The sequence below is a fragment of the Acanthochromis polyacanthus genome, chromosome 5 (genome assembly GCF_021347895.1).
Source record: "Acanthochromis polyacanthus isolate Apoly-LR-REF ecotype Palm Island chromosome 5, KAUST_Apoly_ChrSc, whole genome shotgun sequence".
Lineage (NCBI taxonomy): Eukaryota > Metazoa > Chordata > Actinopteri > Pomacentridae > Acanthochromis > Acanthochromis polyacanthus.
In genome coordinates, this window is record NC_067117.1 from 41,594,703 (window position 1) to 41,602,106 (window position 7,404).

The 7,404-nt window shown below is 38.7% G+C and overlaps 1 long non-coding RNA gene across 1 annotated transcript; it reads right to left on the reverse strand.

The window, feature by feature from the left end:
• Positions 1 to 3,538: 3,538 nt before the first annotated feature.
• LOC127533952 (uncharacterized) lies at positions 3,539 to 5,214 on the reverse strand. Its single transcript, XR_007941848.1, has 3 exons — positions 4,899 to 5,214; positions 4,483 to 4,753; positions 3,539 to 3,912 (listed from the first exon to the last, which is right to left on the reverse strand). It is a non-coding gene; the product is annotated as an uncharacterized LOC127533952 (long non-coding RNA).
• Between the last annotated feature and the right edge of the window lie 2,190 nt (positions 5,215 to 7,404).

Below are 7,404 nucleotides of genomic sequence, written 5' to 3' on the forward strand. Positions count from 1 at the left end.
GTGTGTTAACGTACAGACAGACACCTCCGCCATGTTGTTTACCGGTGAGCTCTCTGTCCCTGTCCAGTCTCAGAGTGGGGGCAAAGCCATCGATATGCAGCAGGCTGTTACAGTCGTTGTTGTTTAACCACGTCTCCGTGAAAGCTAGAATCGAAGCCGTCCTGTACTCGTGCAGGTAATTGATGTTAGCCTGTAGCTCGTCCAGCTTGTTACGGAGCGAGCGCACGTTGGCTAGGATAATGGAGGGGAGCGGCCGCTGTTTACATGTCTCCCGCTTTAATCTGGCTCTTACTCCACTTTTTTCTTGCCTCTTCGTGTTACCTTGTGCTTGTGGTGTGAACGGTGGCGGAGTAATTCCTCTGGAACTGAGTCTGTGATGGTGGCGGGTTGAGGATTGGCTCCGAGCTGCAGCAGGAGATCTTTGGAGTAGACGATCCGCTGGCCGTCAGGGAAACTTAACCCGTTCGTGGGGACAGAGTCCCACAGGAGGAGGAAGAGCGGTAGAAGTAGTGCCCAGAGGAATGCGTCCATGGTGAGAAAGCGCCGGGAAGAAGTAGAAGAAGTAGAATCCGCGGTCGTACCGTTAGCGAAGGTGGCTACCGCTAGCGCTAGCGGGTCTACCGCGGCGGCGAGTGTGTCTACTTGCCGTGTTTACCAGAGTAAAAAAAAAAAAAAAAGAGAAAGTTTCCAAGTTATAGAACGTTGGGAACACATAGACACACATAGACAGGACACGAATAGCAAAAAAACACTGTAAACGCTATAAAAAACTGCTCTACGAGCCAGCCGGTCAACCACACGAGCAGCGACCCGGAACCGGAACCAAAAAGGGGAAAAAAATGACGTATGGGTGAATGACAGATAAAAAAGATAAAAAAGCTTGATGTGATTTTAGGCAGTTGTGGTTATTTTGACTTTGACCATTTTCATGCATGGAGATGCATGAAATACGGGCCGCTGAAGTTTAACGGGGTAACCCGTTAAACTTCAGCGGCCCATCTGAGCTTCGACAACAGCCTCCCTGTTCATTCACATGATTTCCAATTCAACAAACAGCTGACAGTTTTCTGCTTCCTATTTTCTGTTTTCCGTCCAACCTGCAGTCACTTATCAGCCTCATATGACCCGAACAGGCTCCGTGTTGTTCACCTGTTTCTGGGCTGTTAGCCGCCGTTAGCATGAGGATGCTGTTAGCCATATGCTTACAGCTGCAGCACCGTACAGGCGGACGGGAAAACGTATTTTACTAAATTGACCGGAGCTGCAAGCTCGATGATAGAAACATTATACACCCATGGAAAGCTTAGATTCTCATGAATCCGCCGGTATAAACCACTTTCAGATGTGATTACCACAGCGGGTAATATAAACACATTTGTCCAACAAACAGCAAATAACGTAAACAGCACAACTCACCTTTGAAGGCTCAAAACTAGTCACAGATGAAAATATTCCACAAAACGGCGATAATCCAACCTTGGACATCCAGACAAAACAAGCCAGTAAATTATTTTGTCCAAAACATGTCTTGAAATCAGTAAACAATCCATAGTTTTCGTGAATGTGCACCTCGCGCTGCGCGTCCCATATTGAGTGAATGGAAACAAAATGGCTTCAAATCCCCAGTTGTCGCCACTCTCATTATATAGGCACTCTAGGTACGACTCCCCACCCTGAAAAGGAAGCCCCGCCCAGAGCAAACTGATTTGCATTTTTCTATTTCATGGTGTCATGCCATTATGAAATAACCACCAAGAAATAAAATGCAAATCAGTTTGCTTTCGCTTGGTGGACTGAGCTGTCAATCAAATGGGTCTAGGCGGGGCTTCCTCGTCGTTCCTGATCACAGGCATATGAAGAGTAGATACGACACGCCCCTCTGAGCGGCGTCCCGACGGAGACACTAAGCAAGTGGGGGCAAAGTTTCAGCGTTTTCCATTGATGTGTACGGCACGAAAATTAAAACAAGAAGAATGCCGGCTCATTGTGCGGCATACAGTTGCACACTACATCGGACGATCAAGACAAGGAAACCTGGAATAACTTTCCACAGGTAAGAATAGTTTTGGGCTCGTTTTTTATTATTAAATCTTGTTGAGGGTCTATGAGAGCTAACTAGTTAGCCATTAGCAAAACATGAACACGAGCTAACAGCTGGACAACCAAATACCAGACGATTAATAGTAGCTGTAGTATAGCTGTACAAGCAGTAATATGAAAAGTACAAGCAGCAGTAGTAGTATAAGTAGCTGTTAGAGTCGTAGACATAGTATCAGTATGTGTAATAGTATTACAAGTTGTAGTAGCAGTGACAGTATCAGCATCAGTAGTTGGTGTATTACCACTAGTAGTAGCATTACTATTAATACCACCAATACTACCAATTGTAGTTATAAAGCCTAACTCATATATATCCAGATTAGCATCAATGTTCTTCCCCCAAACCCATTTTATGATTGGGATTACAGGCAATTCTTTAGGACTGCTTTCAAATAATTGAAATGTTACCAAACAATGCTATACTTATCAAATTAAATAGCTTTGGTCTAAAGTATATTGGCTAATTCAGTTCTTTGTACTTAATTTATTAGCATGATTTCTTTATAAATATGTTGTTGTGTACATACTTATTTACTTCTCTGTCTACTTTTTCTTTACTCCATGTAGGTTTCCCAAAGACTATGGGCTGAGGAAGAAGTGGAAGCAGCTCTGAGGAGAGAGGGGTTTGCTGCAACTATATAACAGCCTAGAGAGAGAGATAAATAAATAATTATTATTATTAATAATAATTCTGTTGTTTATTGTAATTGTGGTTGTCTTTATGTTGCATTTATTGAGATAATTTGTCCGTGTTCCTTATTACTGTAGCATTGCTGTAACTACCTATAATTATACATTTCTATTCATATTTTCACTGTGACTTTTATATACAGCAAATCGTGATCCATGCAGGAGTGGATGGATTTAGCAGGCTCATAGTTTACATAGCAGCAGGTACAAACAACAAATCCACCACTGTTCAGGTCAGCTGTTGCTCAGTATGGCTTACCATCTCGTATGTTGTGTGAGAGTCCAAATAATGCTACCAAAACACATAAAATGTTAAAACAGATATGTGTAGTTGTTTTGACAATTGTTCTGATGTGATGTAAGCTTGTGAGGCTAATACATGCTTCAAAAGAAGGTTCACAACAGTTCTTGTTGTTGCTGCTGTCAGGCTCAAATTGTTGTGTGACATTTAACATGTAAGAGAAATGTGGCGGCCTGTGAGCTGTTGTAAGAAGACAGTTTAAAGGTGAGAGTTGAGAGAGTGAATTAATGAAATAGCTTATTTTTATGTGAAAGATTCAAAAACGATGGTTCAGGTTTGTGCATTTCTGTGACAACAAAATGTTTCCACACTTGTGGAAGACTGTCTTGGAGAACAGTTGTAATATAAATGTTTGGAAGTTAAAGAAAAGAATTGTCAAATCTATTAAAAAACCTTTTTATTGGCACGTTGTTTTAATGCTTTTAAAAGCTGTCAACTATTCAGCATGCAATAAAAGCAGTTTTATATCCCTTTGCTGTGTCTTTGTACATTGTTGTTTTCAAAGGCATTTATTTGAAATTCACAACTGGTCATAAAATTATGCAACAAAAATTTGCAGCATTCTTTTGAGTCTTGTTCGTTTCATTCTGATTCTGTTAAGGTGAGTTGTGATATGTCTAGGTTTGTTGAAAAATGTCCTTAAGAATATACACTGTATCCATGTATGCCCATAGTGCAGCAGAAAAAGGGACGGCCGGATCAGGCAATGATGTAACTTCAGCCTGTGTAAGCTGTTGGGGTAGCTGTGCATCAGGTACAGTGACGCCTTCTGGGTATGGGGTGTGAGGTCCTGTCCAGTCTATCCCATAATCAGCAGCAACCTGAAAGGAAAGCATAATTTGGAAACAAGCTCTTCTATTAAGAAATGCACACTCCTCAAAAAAATAAAGTAAAGTAGATTAGGGACTCCATGGTATGGCAAAACTTGATTTCAAATGTGGGTTGGACAACAAGATGTGTAAGGAGTAAATTCATGAACTATAAAATTGTATCGATATTATAGATATTATTTTACACCATTGAAATATCTATGCATATGTTTATATGTTAAAATTTAAAAATACCAAGTACAGAAACTACAGGACCTGTCACAGCTCTATAAAGAACAGATATTATTGTGCTACTAAACCAAGTATAGCATTTTTGAAATGTCCAGGTTCTCCTAGCAGTGTTAGACAGCATACATCTACACTGTGTTTGTTAAATATGCTTTGGTAATTTCAATTTGTTCAGAAATCAAATCTGGACTCTGAATCAGAAAGTGAGATCACATGCATTAGATTTTTTTCTCTGTCAAGTGAACCATCCAGTACCAAAGTAGAAATAATAAAGTTAACATAAACAAATATAAAGGAAGACAGGAAGGTAAAGGTACAGGAGGGGATTCATACCTCAACTGGATCAGCAGCATTTCCCTCACGTGGCTGACTAAGCCACAGTTGCATGGGGGATTGCCCTCTCTCTGTCCTCAAACTATGGTGATTCCAGGCTTCCTTGAATGCCTGAAGATGCTGCTGCAGCTCTGGGACGTAGGTCCAGTGGAGAGTGAATAACTCCAGTTCATTTTCAGGGTTTAGAAACCCTTCCACTTCCAAATTGAGAAATAGTGTGTGGAACAAGTCAAGGACATTTCCATACACATCTCGCCATAATCTTTCAATTCTGTAGATGAAAAAAAACAAACAAAAATAATACATAATTACTCTAAATTTTACAACTGCATGTATATAACAGGAATTTCCTTTCCAGTATTTTAAAAATATATCTGATACTCATGATCGTAATTAGTTACATAACCATGGATCACCTTTGATTATGTACACTGCGTCCAGTGATGTGGGAATGTCGGCCTGTTCCTCTCTGGCTCACCATGTAATGGGCCACAGCAACATTTTCCCCACCCTTGAGGAAGTTAATATATAAACAGACAAAAAGAAAAAAAGGAACACTATTTTTCAAAAGTTCTGTTCTTTGGTACTTTTGTTGTTTCAATGCAGGAGGGAGTATTGTTGTTAATGCAATATTTCACTTTACCTTATCAGATCTCACAAGAGAATACTAGTGGTAGTATTGGTGGTATTAATAGTAATGCTACTACTTGTGGTAATACACCAACTACTGCTGCTGATACTGTCACTGCTACTACAACTTGTAATACTATTACACATACTGATACTACGTCTACGACTCTAACAGCTACTTATACTACTACTGCTGCTTGTACTTTTCATATTACTGCTTGTACAGCTATACTACAGCTACTATTAATCGTCTGGTATTTGGTTGTCCAGCTGTTAGCTCGTGTTCATGTTTTGCTAATGGCTAACTAGTTAGCTCTCATAGACCCTCAACAAGATTTAATAATAAAAAACGAGCCCAAAACTATTCTTACCTGTGGAAAGTTATTCCAGGTTTCCTTGTCTTGATCGTCCGATGTAGTGTGCAACTGTATGCCGCACAATGAGCCGGCATTCTTCTTGTTTTAATTTTCGTGCCGTACACATCAATGGAAAACGCTGAAACTTTGCCCCCACTTGCTTAGTGTCTCCGTCGGGACGCCGCTCAGAGGGGCGTGTCGTATCTACTCTTTTTTTTTCTTTTTTTTATTGAAAAATTACAATACAGTTTTTGAACAAAATACAGATGCCAAGGGGAGCTCCATAAGTAAACAGTGCAAGAATTAATTATATATTAAATACATTCAGTGATAACCAGCTTTCATATGTTATAATAGCTTTTCTGTTCAAGCTCTGTGAGATAGTTGATAAGTACAATTCAACTTCCTTAATCACAGCAGGGAAAAATAAAGATGATGATAAAAACTTACATTTGTGAATGTGAAATTTGCAAAATATAATAATCAAATTATTCGGCAGTCTTCTCTTTGCGTCCATATTTCGTTCATGGAAACCAAAGACAACATGTTCAAATTTTAACTCAAATGCAGAGTCAATATTATATCTTATAAATTGTAAGCAGTCTTTCCAAAAGCACCGAGTGACTGAGCACTTCCAAAAAAGATGACCGATTGTTTCTGGATGTTCTTTACACAGGGAGCAGTTAGGATTAATAGTTTTACAATATTTTATCATGTATTGATTAGTGGGGTAAATTCTGTCCATAACCTTAAAGCAAACATCTTTCATTTTATTATTAATCAAAAACTTTTGGAGTACTGTCCAGCCCTTTTTCCATAAATTATCAGAGACAAAGTTCCGCCAATAGAAAATAGAACTGGGCAGAGAGATTATATCTTGCTGAAAGAGGGCACGTATTTTTCTGTTATTTTTACAAGTAGGAGTCAGACAAGCTTTACCAATGGCGGTGTCAGTTACAGATAATAAACACTTTCTTTCATCAGTGACAGTATCTTTAAACAGTTCACAAATTTCTTTAGTAACAGCATCAACCCATTAGGAGGTACAGCAAGGTTGTATTTCATATTGAACTCATCATATCTCAATAAGTGTCCATTTCTGTCAAAAAGTTGACCCACTAGTTGGATATTCTTGTCAAACCAATGAGGATAAAATAATGATTTGTTTTTGTAAAGTATGTATTTGTTGTTCCATATGTAAAAGCTATGAGGAGAGAAATTATGCTTATATAGGAGTGTCCATGCTAAAAGAGTTTGCTTGTGAAATGCAGATAGTTTAGCAGGTATTTTGTAAGAAAATTAAGGCCACCTAAGCTAGAAAATATATAATGAGGGAAAATATTCCAAATGGGCATTGGATTCTTGAGATAAGACTTAATCCAGTTTACCTTAAAAGTATTATTTAGAGTTGTGAAATCAAGGAAGTTTAAACCACCCTTTTCATAAGAGTTCATCACTACAGATTTCCTTAAATAGTGTATGCGATTTTTCCAAATAAAATTAAACAACATCTGGTCTATAGCTTTGAGTGTCTGACTGTCCAAATACAGCGACAGAGCAGAGTAAGTAAGTCTTGAAATACCTTCCGCCTTAGATAACAAGACTACCTCTCAGACTCAAGTCTCTTTGGAGCCATTGGCTAAAGCGTTTTTTTGCCTTGTCGATTAAGGGGGCAAAATTTAAAGCACTTCTCTCTGTATTGTCTTTTGAGATTATAATCCCCAAATACGTTACGCTGTTTTTGACAGGTATGTCACAAATGCTTTCTGTATTGTTATTTTTACTGGAAGTAGTTCACATTTTTTAATATTAAGATAAAGTCCTGAAGCCTTAGAAAATGTATGTACTAAATTCAGAGCAAATGGGATTTGGCTACGATCGCTCAAAAAGAGGGTAGTATCATCTGCTAATTGGCTAATTAAAATTTCTTTGCCAA